The 14,659-nt window shown below is 39.2% G+C and overlaps 1 protein-coding gene across 1 annotated transcript in view; it reads left to right on the top strand.

Annotated features, from left to right (window-relative positions):
• The first annotated feature begins 8,202 nt into the window (after positions 1–8,202).
• peli1b (pellino E3 ubiquitin protein ligase 1b) overlaps positions 8,203–14,659 on the top strand; it is a 53,367-nt gene continuing 46,910 nt past the window's right edge. Inside the window, exon 1 of the mRNA XM_006783537.3 lies at positions 8,203–8,309. The gene's annotated coding sequence lies outside the window, so the exon portion shown is untranslated. The remainder of the gene's footprint in view (positions 8,310–14,659) is intronic.

Here is a 14,659-nt window from a genome sequence, read left to right as displayed (position 1 = left end):
AAACTGAATCAGAATCAAAAGCAGCTTTACTGGTAAAGTATGTGTACACGGGCTCTGGTTCAGACAGCAACATGACACAGACAATAGTAACATGTATAGTATATTTATATGTACAATGGTGCAGAGTACAAAGATGCTGGAAGAAATAAGTTTTCTTTACTATAAGTTTTTTATAAGTTTTTTTTTTTTGGTGTTTTTATCATGCATTTTCCTAATTTTTAAATCCTTTTTTTTTTTAAATTTTTTATCCGGGTCAAATCCGGATTTAAAATTTCTTAATTCTTTACCAAGCAGCAACCTCAGGGGCTGAAAAATAAAGCTAGCTCAGAAGCTGCAAAAACTGCAGTTCCTCTACTGGCCACTTGAGGCCAGCTCCAAAGTCGGGTAGTTCCTTTAGACTTAGCATTATTAGGAGCTGTGGTTGATGGATGTCTGCTTGGCTTCACCTCTGTTAATCTGTTCTGGACGAAACTGGACGTCTCAGTAACAAATGTGGTATTAAACCCTGTCCACACAGGAAGCTGTTCCCTCGTCAAGCATAACTTTGTGGCTGATGGTTGGTCGCTATTAGATATTCCACGCTCCAGTTGCCTAGGTAACCTCTAATACATTTACTGCCGTGTCATATGTCAGTCAGTGCTGTTCTGTGTTCTCCTTCATACTCGGGTCAAGGACCCGCTCACTTTGCAATTATTTCACTTGAAGTCAGTGAATGCGATTGGCTTTCTTCGCTCTTTGGCCGCCACATCGCTGCAAGCTGTTTCATTTTGTGGACGTAAGTGCCTTTTGGAACATTTTTAATGCAATTAATTCAAGTTATACAGCTTGCTGTGTGGTTTACTGCGTCAATACATTCTCAAAAATGTCCGTCCTCCAGTTTTGAGTAGTAAAATTGTCACTAAATACTTATACAGGGTTTAACTGTGGCATTATTCTGCATATAACTTTAAGCTAATATCACATTTTGGACTCAAGTAAGGCTTTTTACCATGTGCACACATAAGTAATGGCAGGATCCACCTGCACCCCAAGGGTTTAAATCCAACCATATGCGCCACAAGTGTGTGTCTACATTTTTCATAATTTCCTGATGTTTTACACAGAAGTGCAGCCCACTGGCTCCTGCACAGAGGAGCACTTGTCAAAACATCCATACGGAGTGAAATGAGCTGGCTGAAGCGCTTTCACCCGAGGAATCAAAGGAAGGTGTGTCTGCTGCTTTCAACCCTGGAAACGACCAGGAGCAGTGTTAGTGTTGTAACCGTAGCAACGTAAACAGGAGGGTTCAAACACTGATTAAAATGTGTGCAAAGATTATGCAAGGTGTGTGCATGGATGTGTGTGTCTATGTGTGTGTGTGTGCATGCATACTGCACACATGGTTTCTTATGCTTCTTAAGTCAAAGCCTTAAAGTCAGAGTCTTCTTTCAGTCTCTGAAGCCCGTTGAAAACCACTTCAGCTCACAACGCCCACTACTCACTCCTGGCATCCAGTGGAGCAGCAGGCGTGTATTTTATTAGGAAACGTAAGTGTGTGTTTTACAGCGTCTCAGCAGCATAAAAATAAGTCTGTCTCTGTGCTGATGTGTGTGTGTCAGCAAAGCTGAGTTCAGTTTAACGTGTTCTTGGCCTCCCCTGATTTTTCCACTCATTCTCACATTGAAGGAGTTGTCTCCCACTCTATCCAACTATATACATCCAAGCATCATCAAAAAACATGAAGGTCTCCTGGTAAGACTGATCTTTTGGGCGTTATATACACACAGCTGGAGCCGTATTGCAGTCATTTTGTTTGCGCCACATCTGGTGTGGTTTCACTTCCCAAGTCTTTGAAGGAGAAAAGGTCATTTCAGTGAGATTTAGTTTGTTCCTACGTGTTAATTTTTAAGGTTTGGGAAAATATTTTTTCTAACGTACGTCACTATTAACTATTCTTTTTTTTTTAATTAAGTGGAATATGAACTGATCCTCTTCGACTATGTGTTAGAACAATTGTACCTTTCACATATCTGCTGAAACTGGTCTGAGCCACCAAACTAGTTTCCTTCCTGTGGATTAATGATGTGATCTAGCGATGTTTAGTGATGAACAACAGCTCTGAAATGTTACATAACAGCCTGTATTCACCAGCAGTTCTCAAGCATAAAGTTGGCATTTAAGTGTTTTTGTTTGCTGGTTGCATTTTTTTTTTTTTTGCCTTTGTTGGACAGTCACTATGTGAGAGACAGACAGGAACCACATGTTTGTTGCGTGTGTCATGGCTATAATTAAACTAAGGCTATTACGACCATGCTTGTTTCTTATATATGGGTCAGATGATTTATACACTTTACTTCTACGTTTCACCTCCACACTCTATTATAACTGTCAAACAGATTTCAACAAAATTTGGATCAATGGTTTAAGAACATGTGCATACATTTTAGTATGGAGGAAAGCAATTTTCAAGGATTTCCGTACAGGGAGTGAATTTTAGGTTATTGATAATTTGATGCAGACTCAGCAATTTTAAATAATTTGGAGATAAAACAAATGTAATATCCAGCGTATACATCTGCCAAATCAAATATGCAGTGCTACCCGCTGTGGCGCCCCCTTGTCAGTGATGAAGCAGCTGAAAAGTAGCAGATTTTCACTTATGCTGCAATGCTTTCTGATGACTATGTTGTTATTATTTTTATTATTCAATATTATCTTCATATGAGATAACATCAGTCAGTTACACTTCAGAAAACTAGCTCTAATTCCCATCCCTTCATTGACTACTGGGTTGCTAAATTCTACAATAAGATACAGTTAGGTCTTAAAGTGTTAAGACAATAACAAAGTCCTCCAAATTATTTAGATAACTGACTGACAAAGGGTTCCATGACCTGCTGAGTTCTGCTGTTTATCATTAAAAGATTCCAAGTATAGAACAAACATTTGGTAGCTGTTTACTGGAAGTCTCCAAACAAGGTCCAAGGACATGTCAACGCAAGAGAAGGAAGCCATCGTTAGGAAAACCAAAATAAACCTGTCGGATATATAACAAAAGCTTTATGAGAGATCATTCTTAGAAGAGAATTAATTTACTGTCCAACTTAACAACACCAAAAGGCCTGAAAGATCACAGAGGACGACTCTTACAAACTGGGCCACATGGCCACATGCCACATGGCCATAACAAATGGGAGACAAGATAAGATAGGGTTACTGTATTTTCTCCCATAGGAGAAAATCTTCCAAGTACTGTACTAAAAAAACAGAAATTAACACCAAATAAGACAAAAACCGCAAATGGAAACACATACATGGGGATAAATAATAATAAAAATAATTAAAAAACAAGTACTTAAAAACTCTCCACTTCTCTGTCACTCAGTCACAAGCTCCTCGTTTATTTAACTGGCAGAGGAATACATTAATATTTATAGCAGTCATGCAACCCCAATTCCAAAAAAGTTGGGATGCTGTGTGAAATGTAAATGAAAACAGAAAAAAATTATTTGCTTTGGGGTTGTTTTTCATGATTTTCTTTGTCATTTTTTGGTGTCATGATGCTCCAAATGTTTTTATTTGGTTAAAAGTCTGGAATAAAGACCGGCCAGCTCACCACCTCTTCTTTTATGAGGTCATGCTGTTTTAATAGCTGCATTATGCGTGTTAGCATTGTCTTGCTGAAATATGCGGGGCCTTCCCTAAAAAAACACGTCATTGGATGGGAGCAGATGTGCTAACTACCAATCCCATAGGCATTAATACACTCCCAATGCCATGAGAGATGTGGACTTTTATACTGAGCGCTCATAACAAGTTGGATGAATCCTTTCCACTTTGGTCTCGAGAGCATGGTTTCCATGTTTTCCACTGAAAATTTCAAAGACCACAGAAAACCTTTCCACTTTACTTCAGCCTATTCTGAATAAGCTTTGAGCCCAGAGAAGACGGCAGCATTTCTGGATCATGTTCACATATGGCTTTAACTTGCATTTGTGAATGGACAGACAATGATTTCTGAAAATGTCTCCCATCCCATGTAGTGACTCACACGACAGAATCATGTGTGTTTTTAATGCAATGCTGCCTGAGGGCCTGAACATCACAGGCATTCAGTATGTTTTTTTTGCCTTGTCTCCTTGTGCAAATATTTATCCAGATTCTCTGAACCTCTTTTTAACGCTATGAACTGCAAACAATGACAAACTCTTCACAATTTTACATTGATGAACATTATTCAGAAATGATGCCACAATGTCTGGGCCCAGTCTTTGTACAGAATGGTGAACCTCTGCCCACCTTGAGAAACTCTGCCTCCCTAAGATGCTCTTTTTAGACCCAATCACGTTACTAACCTGTTGCCAATTAACCTATTTATTTGCAAAATTATCCACCAGGCGCTGCTTATCAGTAACATTTACTTTTCTAGGCTTTTGTTGCCCTGTCCTTTTAGTTTTGAAACGTGTTGCTGCCGTTAAATTCAAAATGAGATAATTTTTTCCTTGAAATAATAAAATGTTTCAACATTAAAGATTTTATATATTTTATGTGTTCTATTGTTAATAAAGAACAGATTTATATTATTTGCAGATCATTGCTTTCTGGTTCTATTTAAACTTTAAACTGTGTCCCAGCTTTTTTTTTTAGGCTGGGGTTATACAAACATTGTGTCATTGTACAAAAACCAATGGGTCTGCTGAAGTTTCTGGATCCACATATTATATAAGCATACCTGGTGCTGTGTATGCACTATTTTATCCCCAATCAAGACATACTGGCTTGGCTCTAATATAAACTAGACGGGAACACAAGCTTTGTATTAATGCTTCAGGTGTGCAATGACAGCTTTGTCATTGAAAAAGCTCAGAGTCGTTATGCAAACAGCTCCGAAAAGTTTCGTTCCACTGACTGAGTCCATGTCCTGGATACTGAAATATTTTGACTCAAACAAAAACAAATACAAAGCCGATAATTCACCACATTAAAAACTGTTAAGTTGGTTTCTAAAACAAAAAGATGATTTCTGGAAAACACCCACAGACTCGCTTATCCTCACACACTCACGAACTGGAGGAAAAAGGAAAAAGATGGCATGCAGCGTGGGGGAGATAAAGACAAAGACGACGGCGGCAGCAAGACAGACAGTAACACAACTTTCATTCCAGTTAGCTCCACCCAGGATAAAGCTTTAAAAAATGCTATGTAAGGTGTTTTCACTGAAAGTGAAGTCATGTACAGCATGTCTACGGAGTTATTATCACATGAATCTCACAGACTGACGTGAAAGGGGAGAGGCAGCAAAGCAGAAGAGCTGGTGTTCAAAAGAACCTCATAATGTTTTGGTATATATCAAATCATTTTACTTTATTTTTATTACATGTGAGCATTTAGTTCATCCAAATGTGGATTGAAAGAAGATTTTACTTTTTTTAATTAACAAATAATTTCAGTTTCAGTGCATTTATTCTAGTAGAGACAGTGCAAATGCCTACTAAGACAGTCTATTACCATTATCTATTACCACATCTGTAGTGAGTGCATAATTAAAATACAGTGTCGTGAAAGTCAACTAGTCCTTCCAGATCTACTACTACTTGACTGACTCATGCATATAACTCATACTTATAATCCTACTTTGTATGAACTACGTGAGTCTTGTGCACGCACATATGTTTGAAATATAAAGGTTTTATTTTGAAAGAGTAGCTCTACTTTGGAGTATTACCAAACTCTTAAAAGCAGAGATATTAAGAAGGATTTGCAAAAGTACATAATGTGAACGACACGAGCCGTCGTTACCCTTGTGTGTGTTAACGGCCAGCTGTACCAATGTATCAGCACCAATGCTGGGAAGTAACTTTAGTAGTTACATGTAATTGTCAAACGGCATGGTGGTGCCGCTGTTGAAATAGTTGAAATAAACGGTTAACATGACAATTTAACATGATCTCATTAACATGAGAAAACAGATGACTCTCTGCTAGGCATACATGCATACGTGTTATAGAGTTATTGAGATGTCCTGTATCAGTCCTCGTGACAGCAGAGATAAATAAGTGGCTAAAAAATAGATAGCTGTAAATTGTTTCACATTTCCCCCCCTTTTTTATATTATTTCATAAAACATATCTTTTTAGACACACCTTTAACTGATTTATTATTCTATACTTATTCTGAATTTCCTACAAACTGTGTATGGTCGTTTCCCCTTCATAACAAAGAGTTAGTATGAGTTAGTATACTAAGAGCTAGTATACTATATGAGTATAGTCTTAGACCATAGCTTGTATATGATAGATGTATAAAGCTACTATTGCTTAAGCCACTGGTTTTATATTCCTAATCTTGAAGCCATTAGCAATTTAGCCATTAGCAATTTAGCCAGTTAGCAATTTAGCCACCAAAATTTTGGCTTTTACACATAAAGTAAAGAAAGCAAAGTAAAAAAAAAAAAAAAAAAAAGCCAGAAGTTAGCAGATCTGGATTAGAAGGTAGTCCATTAAAAATACTTTAAAGTCACCAGCAGAACAAACACAGTGGTGTTGTCCAGTTCACTGTCTTGAATTAGCGGCGCTGAGGCCTAGCAAACACTGGCCTGTCAGAACATCTGTCAGTCTAAGCCGCCAGTGTCTATATCAGCATTAATGTTATGGACAGGTCTTGGGGGTCCAACCTGTCCATAAAGGTAAAGTTAAAGGTCATGGTAAATTATGTTAGTTTGGTAATGAAAAGACCCACAAGGCAGATAAGCTACTGTATCTTGAGATGAACTTAATTATTTGGTTAATAGTAGTTTAGTGCTTCTGCAGCAATCAGTATAAAATCAAGCACCTGGCCATGCATTCTAACTTTTCAAACATTAGTGAAAGAATGGGCCATTTTAAAAAGCTCACTGAATTCGTGTGTGGTACTGTAACGGGTAATTTGGTGAAATTTCTTCCCTCCTAGATATTCCATGATCGATTATGTGTTATTATGGCAACGTGAAATTCAGGCACCAAGTGGAAGACAATGTAAAGTTAAAGAGCGGGGTTGCCAGCTGCTGGGGCACATATTTCACACAGTTCAAAAAATCCTCTGGCATTAACATCAGCACAAAAATTGTGCACCAGGACCTTGATGGCATGAGTTTACATGACCAAGCAGCTCCTGTACATGTAAAGTGTTGATTGCTTGTCCGTATGATGTAGTTTCACTTAAAAATTTCAAAACAAATGGAAATGCGGTGACGATATTGTGCGCTAACAGTCAACTGTTGTGTCTGTGTGTGTGTGTGTGTGTGTGTGGTGATTTCATATTTCCACGCCAGGAACTAGAGATAATGTCTCTCCTGTTTGTCTCCTGCTTTGCAATCAAAGACAGAGGTTTCTGAACTTTAGTAACTGAGACTAGATTTCTCTCTAAGTCTGCTATCCATGTTCAGTTGTAATTATGTTTTGTTTAACTTTGCCCTAGTGTATAGGTTTATTAATCATAGGACTGAACCTTACTCCTATGTGTAAATTTAACGGGTCTTGCTGCTTATCATAATTTATAACCTCAGCTTTGTGTGAGTAACAAAGTAAATACTCTTTCTTTAAAAAAAAGAAAAAAAAAAGAAAATAGAAAGGCAATGCAACTTGAGCTAAAGGCCGCCCTATAGTGCTTGTTGCCCGTCCAGTTCATTTACTCACCCAGGATAAATAAACAAGAAATCAATTATCTGGCTTCCCAATATATATAAACCTGAAATATTGCTATATATATCTCTTTAACTTACGCTAATAATTGTGTAAACTGAAAAGCCTGACAGGTCTCGCACAAGTTGGGGGAGGTAAAACTTCAAGTCCCAGAATGCTGTGCGGCGGCGTCACTCTCCCTGTCCCCTCCTACAGCGCACGCTCGCAGGCGGAGAACGGGCAGAACGGGTCGGCTCCGTGTTTACGTTGAGATGCTCACAACAAAGGACAGCGCACCGCGGAGAGGCTGTCATTTAAAATAAAGAGAAAGCACCGTGGATATTTTCTCTTACGGTGAGCGTCTGCAATTCACGACTCCTGGAAGGGGAGAGCAAATACCAAAAAACCCTAATCTGCTTCCATTTTATTTATTTTTCCTACGTGATACGCTTTATTATTTTTTTATTATTTATATTTTATTTTTTTAAGCAGCTAAGACGCGGAGAAATTAGGACGAAATCTTCTGCCGTTTTTTCTATGTTTTTGTTTTTTCCTTCTGAGCCGGTGGGACGATAGCTAGCTCCTTAGCCTCTGCAAGTTGGTGGGAAGGCTAAGCAGCTGAGACCGACCGCAGGCTCGGGACAATAAGAGGACCTCATCATTTATATCGCAGTGAGTTCGCAGGCCACCTGACTTTGCTTGATAATTAAAACAGCGGGTGTAGTACGACAATAGCCATCCTGCTGCCCGCTAATAACTGTCTTTGTTCTGCAAACGGCTCCGGGAATGAACTGCTCCTTCATTAACGCTACTTTACCTCATTTGGTAATGTCCACTCACTCACTCACTCACTCTGCGAGTAAAGTCATGACAGGGAGTGCTGCAGCTGCAGAGCGCTGATCTTTGTCTCTCAGACGCACACACATATGCACCTGTTTTGACTGTGTGTTTATCTAAGTGGAAATCAGAGGCAGCTTCGCTAAGATACAGCTCTCTGCTTGGCATTGGCTGACTGTATCTTTGTGTGCAATGCAGGCTTCAGAGATGCAGGTATTAGTTTACATCCCATCCATCCTGGGTGCTGACCTGTCACAGGGAGGGGTGAGTGAGAAAGGGTACATTGCCTGATAAGGAATTAAGCAAATGCACGGACGCTTTTGCCATTCCCGGAGCTTGATTGCGAGTTAATGACTTCTCCCTCCTCTCCTTCTCTGTCTCCCATCTCATTTCACCTCTCTGTCTCCCCCCCTTCTCCTCATCTCTTTTTCTTTTTTCTTTCTGTCTGGTTTGGGTAGCTGGTGTGGATCTCACCACTTCCCTTCCCCTTTCTGGAAATGTCACAGAGAAGAGAGACGTGCATTAACACCATCTGCCCCTGATCTTACTTCCATTGTCTTCCATTGTCTGCCTCTAATGAGGAAATGTTGGCAAGTTGTAGCAACCAGTGAATTTCATTTTGTCACTGAACCAACCCCACAGCTTTTTAAAATTAGTTTCAGAATAGGAAATTCAAATAATTATAAACTGTATAGTTCTATCACATTTTTATTTAATTTAAGCTTAAAAAGAAAGCAGGAAAGTAGGCTTTCAATTTAGTTCTAGCTGCAGATGCATGGTGCGAAAAGTGTTGTGTATATAACGTGCTCTGTTGCAATCAGTTTTCTGCAAACATATAAGTTGTGCACAGTGTTATTGGGCAATATGGGTTTGTATCAGTGACCAAACACGTCTAGATCTGGTGTCTAGAATCAGACCCTGTATTATGAAGAAGATTTAAACAGTTCTCAGAATATGTCTTCATATTGTAGCAATGCTGATAACCGACCAAGCAGAGCAGCACAGGTTTTTCGACATGTTCACAATAAAGTGTGTTGGAACACTGACGAATGACAAATATTCAACAAGTACAGTGTCGACTGTTAGTCGTGTAAGTTTATATGCTTTCAATGTCATTGCCAAATAAAGTCTGACTACAATTAAAATTTTGTCCTCCACTGAATTTATGTTAGCTTAATGTTTGCTTTTTCAACTGTGACCTGACAGTAGGGGGACAAGACAAAGAACAAACTAAAAAAAAAGGTTCAAATTGGTGAATATCATTTGTAAATCTTTAGTAAACTTTATTATATAAATATATTATTATTACATTATATATGGAATTAAAAGAAACAAGAAGTAAAGTCCTCTCAGCTGAGAATTGCTGTCGTTTGTTGATGACTTATAGAACTAAAGACTTTAACTATACATGCACCAAAGCCAGAGGGATCTCCAAGGAATGGGGATGCTGTTTCCAAGAGCATTGATTGGTCAGTAGGTGGTGATTTTATACTTATCAATCCCCTGAACATAACAGAGGAAAAGGAGCGAAGTGCTTTGCAACGCTGAAAATCCAGAGTTAAATCTGATTTCTTATCTCACTAATCCCTAATCCTGCGTCACAGTGCAGACCTGCATAAGAATCCTGCAATTCATCACTGCTATAAATTGTGGAACCTTCAGCTTCTACTGGGCCAGGATTTGTTGTGTAACAGAGGTGAGAGTGCAAGTATAGCATATACACGCTTGCACATTTACATAGGGTGTGTTGGCTGCAGGCCCGAGTGTGTGTTCATGTTCTCAGCATGCTTTAGAGTCTCAATTTCAGGAAGGAAATCGGAGCTGTCGGTGTCAGACGGGAGTGCAGCTCTGATGTCTTAATGGAGGTTCAGTGCTGCCTGTATCCTTAGTTACCCAGTCTGTGGGGACACAGGGAGGCCTCACAGTCTCGCCTCGGTCTGGACTGGAAAAAAAAGGAATGAGCCCTTTTCATCTAAAATGTTTACGTTTTTTTAATTTCAATTAAATATTTAGCATGATTTTGTAGACGAACAGCTTCAGTAGCACCATGAAACTGTGCTAAACACCAACAGAATTACTAATGCGCTTACCCCCTATCGGCCTTTTAAAAGTGGCTTTCAATATTTGAAGTTATGAGCAGTTGACTTTATGGCAGTTTTGGTAACGCATTTTTGTTTCTGCGAGGGATTTTGGATTCCCGAAGCCTGTTTGCACGATGAAATGTTGTCATTACGAAGCAAATGTTCAGAAATAGTTTTGACAAAACGTCTTTAGTGCGAAGATCAATGATAGTCTTTCACAATTAAAAGGAAAATTCTACACATCTTACATATTTTTTCTGGGTGTGTTTTGCACTTAATCTGAAAAATATTGCTGCAGATTTGTTACAGTACATTTTTAAAACATAGCAGCACAACATAGCGCTACATTGTTGTATTACTTTGTCAAGACAGCCTGATAAGTAGACCGTCGAAGATAAGTGGACAAATTGAATGAATTTAATTTGCGTTTATGTGAACTGTATAGAAGCCTTTTATTGCACATTCACTCAGACAAATTAAAGCTGCCAATCATGACAGGATCCTTGCATTGAGTGATTATATTTGAGTTTCAAACCAACCACTCAGCCACTTGCCAAACATCTGTGTGCTGGCACCCTTTTAAACCTTAATGATACAGTGTGCTCGTGCTGAGAGGAGATTTTTTTGTGTTTGCAGCGTTCTTTAAGTGTGCACGTGCCTGTGGTGTGTAGTTTTATCAGAGAGGGCCGATGAGCTCAGCGGGTGTAATCGTCGGTACAGCTGAGCGGCAGCTTTCCTCCCGCTGTGTGAGGAGCTTGGCACACTCCGCCTGGTCCGGCTTACACTCCCCTGGGCTGGTAAACAGGCTGAAGTTTGTGCAGGGAGATTACGTCTGTCATGGAAAGTGGGTCAGACAGTGGGCACGATTCTATGGCCTTGTTTCTGCAAGGTAGGGAGTAAAAGAGGAAGGGGAGCGTTAAACCACCAGCCATTTTCCATAGTGTTGCTTTAAAGAGCCTGCACTTAGAGCGCTTTCCTTTTTTGCCAGAGTCACGGTTAGGTTCTTGTGCATTTGCTTGCAAGGCACTCATTTGTTGGTAGGCTGATCTGTTAAGTAGCTGTGAGGATACATGCTCAGTATGTGACTCATTAAAAAAAAAAACAAATTACATTAAACAAGTTAAACCTAAGAAACAAATGGATCATTCCTTCCACTCATTCCACGTGGTTCATTTCAGATTCAGACAAGCATTTGTAAAAATCATATTTATGTGAGCAGCTGCCATAATATGTGCTTGCTTTTTGAGTCCTCATTTTCCCGAGATAGAACCAAGGTAGAGCCACAAATGCCACATATGCAGCTAATGCACCGGGTTAAAATAACCGAGTATCCTTTGAAAAGATTTGGGAGAATGCTGCTTTTGTGGATTGCATTTTGGGCAAGTGAAACCCAACATGAAACTGATTTGCCAGAACATAAAAACCACCTGCCTACTTTGTGCACATTCTTCTTGTACCACCAAAGCAACATATCCATTGGGTCATGGACACAGGATCTCTGAATGTTTCCTGCTGTGTCTAACACGGGGGTGTTGGGAGTGGAGCCTTTATTCGGTAGTAGCCGTCCTATTGTTGCTTAGTCGGATTTGGAATCTGGGAATTTAAAGGCCCAGATAAGACTAGAAGAATTGTCTTTATTGTCTTCCTCAAGTTGGTCCTGTCCAGTTCTTATGGTCTTGCACGTGGTAATATCCAGATGGGGGAGTGCCTTGCTGTGGGTTAAGGCTCAAGGTTTTTTAGCACATCATTGCATTGTAAAGAGAATATGAATGTCATTCACTTCACCTGGCAGTGGTTTTAATGCTGTGCCTGATTGCTGTTTGGTCTCTTGAGTCTTATTGTCTTAACACAAATAAAGATTTTATAGTGAAAGACAACAATTCAAGACATATGGGTACAGCAGCTGAAGAGAGTGCCTGCTTATGTCTTTGCTGACGCCAAGGTGCATGTGATGAGTGCTGTCTGTTTGTTTGTAAGATTAGGCAAAAGCTACAGGGCTATATTTCGTTAATCTTACTGGAGCAGTGGAAAAGGAACGGAAATAAATCTTTCTTTAAAATTGCACGAGAGGTGAAGGATAAGAGAAAGAGCTTAGGTTAAGGACGAGCTCGCCCAGTTCCCTTTTAGTTCTTACTACTTTTTTCAGACAATGTTAAGGACACAGTATACTTTTTTTGTTCTATATTTTTCCTACTTTTTATCTTCTACCATTAACCAATTTGTTACTCCATTCCTTTCCCTCACAAAGACCTTTTCTCTTGCTTTAAATGCCCAAGTCAGAAAACTGAGGGTAGAGTGGAAGCTGAAATACACTGAAGCTTTTTTGGCAGCTTTATTACTCGAAATTCATGAATAGGATCCTTATTTGTAAATGCTGATGGGGGAAAGAAATTCTGTTAATGTTGGGCATTTGCTGATACACTTTAGTAAAAAAATGCAGGTGTTGTAGATACTCGATGTGCAGTTTGTTACATAAAGACAACGCCACTACATTTCACGTTTACCAAAGAGGCTAATTCATGGGAGAGCATGACCTTTTGACAGCTCTTATGCCCTGAATGGGCTGGGTTTCTCACCTTTGTGTTGTTGGCATGCCTTTTTGATGATAATGAGCAACACCTCTCCCCACACTCAAACCGCAGCCTGTTGCCACAAGAGCTTTAGTTTCTGTTTACATCACAATAAATTTTCACTTTTTATAGCTGAAACTGAAAGTACTGTTGAGGTTGTGTATTTTTTTTAAAAAAAAGTGAAAGAGAACTTTTGTGCGATTATAAAATCTCAGAGGTTTCCTGCTTTGCTATTAGTTCGGACAGGCGACTACAGCTGTTGCTGGTGATATCGGTTGGCACTTTATACTGCTGCACGCACATGCATGCTCATTTTCATATGCACACATGGGCTTGTAATTGTCAACCCCTCCTTTGATCGTGCTTGATCACCATTTCCTGCTTCACTTTTTAACCTTCCTGTCTCAAATGAGCTTGTGTGCGCATCGGACACATAAACAGTTGAGTGTGTAACTTGTTGATGCTTTGGCCTCCCCATGGAGGACTGTTAACGTTGAGAGAGACTGGCCAGTAATTGCTGAAAAAAATCAAGAGGTAATCAGTCTTACAGTCCTTGTGCAAAGGCAATTTGTCAAGTTTCTGAGATATATTATTTAAATACATAATATATAAACGTGTTGTACTATTTAAATTTTCGAGCAATGTAAAGTCTTTGTTTTAAATGTCTGGAAAGAGTAGCCAAACTAATACAGCTGAAGCCTGAACAGGGTATTAGGACTAAACGACAGCTCATTTAATTTGGCTGCCGCTCAACCAGGTGCAGCTCAATTAGACCTACGCCCTTCCCTTTTCCCTTTCTCGAGAAAATCAACCAGCACCAACACTTTAAGAAATGGATGGTGAACGGAAACATTAACCAACCAAAGGCACGCAAGTGATGAGAAAGTTTTCCCTGATGGTTCCTTTTCTGCTTTAGCTTCTGTGGAAACAGGATGATTGATGCTACATACCTTTATAACATCTGTTTCACACTACTAATTTACCTTTAAATACAGTAAAATTATTTAACTTAAATGTTTCCATCTTTCTAGTTGCTATAAACATTAATGTAGTCATTGTATAGTTGGTAGGCAAGCACCGTCCTCCGTCCTTATTTTATTCCTGCACAGTTAGCATGAAGCACCCACAGTTTCATTGAACATGTACAATGACAATAAAGGGCTATTTTTTCTATTCTCTTCTATTCAGTATTGTTTTTCTAGATGAGAGTGACACATGCTGACCTCAATAACACTGAACTGGATGCAGATGAATCATTTTGAGCTCACATATCACACACACTGTTTTCTGCTGTTGTGTGCATTTAAGAAGGTCACATTGGATGCCTCATGCAATCAAAACATGCCATGACTATATAAGCATTTGGTGCTGATGATGTGGAGTCTATAAACACCCTGTGAGGACTTAACTTCTTGTGGGGAGAAAAAAACAACTCAGGTCAATGAGTTTGGTTCTTTTATGTTATTTTTTTAGGCTAGTATAAAATTAAGGAAATGCATTGAAAATCTGTGTTTCCATATATTTAGTGACTCAT

The sequence above is a fragment of the Neolamprologus brichardi genome, chromosome 13 (genome assembly GCF_056152115.1).
Source record: "Neolamprologus brichardi isolate AB-2024 chromosome 13, ASM5615211v1, whole genome shotgun sequence".
NCBI classification, from domain to species: Eukaryota; Metazoa; Chordata; class Actinopteri; order Cichliformes; family Cichlidae; genus Neolamprologus; species Neolamprologus brichardi.
Note: the sequence above shows the minus strand (reverse complement) of the source record. Positions and strands in the feature narration are given on the sequence as shown.